Genomic DNA, 1368 nt, shown 5'->3' with positions numbered 1-1368 from the left:
CTTGCCTTCAGTAAAAAGGTGAAACACCTCTAACTGCGCTAATAAAAACTGACCCTGCTGACAACACAAACCAATTCCCTGAAGGCGTCAGCACCACAAACTGTACATTTATATGTCAAGTCCTGTTCAGAAAATGACCCGCTACTGATAATGGCTATTAAGAAATGATACATCTTCCATTGCTGTTGGCTGGTGTTTAAAACATTTGAACTGCTGATATGGACAGGACAAAACTGCTTACAGCATCACTGCAGAATGTGTGACTGACTCCCAATAGAACACCGCGCTATGACATTTGTCAGCCAAACTCGTCATTCATCCGTGCATCAGAAAATCCCCATTCTTGAGTGAGAATAGGGAATGGCTTTCAGGCTGGTAGATTATCTGGAGGGGTCTGTGGGAACTGCAAAACGCTGCACCTGCCTGAAAAATGGCACAAACTCAGCACAAGACGTTTCCAGAGGGGAAAGTTAATATATGGGAGGAATGCACATAAATCCTGTTATTTCTTAATGGGATTTGGGAGCTTATTTCTCACCCCATGCTTTGAAATGTATCCCACAGCCTGTTCTATTAATGAATTTAAGCACAGTGATTTTCTTATTTTTTTGAATCATTCTTTGCTAGGGTTTGAAATTTTTTTGGGGGGATTTTTTAATGCAAGTGTGAAAAATTAATATTATGCTTGAATACCGGTTAGGATGTTAACAAGCTGTGTCCTGGATAAGCTGGTCTTGCCTGTTCCTGTTGTTCTTTTCCTAATTTCAATCGATGAAGAAACCTGGAATCTTTTTTTTTTTTTTTTTTTTTTTAAAGTTCATGACAAAGAAATGAGAATTGTAGAGATAAATTTAGCAGTGTCTGGCTGAAAATGAGAAAGCCAGAACTCTATTTACAGCTCAGACGTGTGAATGAACCTACATAAACCCTCTCTTACTTAAAAAAGATGTTTTTTCACTTGGAGTGCTAAGTGTGATAAACAGATACAGACTATTTTCACAGGGGGAAGATGTTTCCTGGCATTTAACAACTTCTGACCTGCATCTCTTTGAAGAGCCAGGGTTCCAGTAAGTCCATCTGAAGTCTGCCATTCAGATCTCCTTCAGAAACAGGGATCTGCTAAGCGAGCCAAAGCTGAGGATTTTAAGTGGACCTACAAAGAAGGCAGGAACCCCTTCGGATGAGAAAGAAACAGATATGGCAGCCTATGTGAGATGAGATTATAAGGAAAAGGAGAAACATATTTTGTGCACTTAAAATCTACACTTCTTAAAATCTGCTTATCTGTCACAGCAATGGTCAATATCCTGCTCCTGCCAAGGAAAGTTTTCAAGGAACCTCCGAATACCTAGCAAACCTTGCTCCGTC

The sequence above is a fragment of the Pterocles gutturalis genome, unplaced genomic scaffold (assembly GCF_000699245.1).
Source record: "Pterocles gutturalis isolate BGI_N339 unplaced genomic scaffold, ASM69924v1 scaffold39853, whole genome shotgun sequence".
Classification (NCBI taxonomy): Eukaryota; Metazoa; Chordata; class Aves; order Pterocliformes; family Pteroclidae; genus Pterocles; species Pterocles gutturalis.
Note: the sequence above shows the minus strand (reverse complement) of the source record.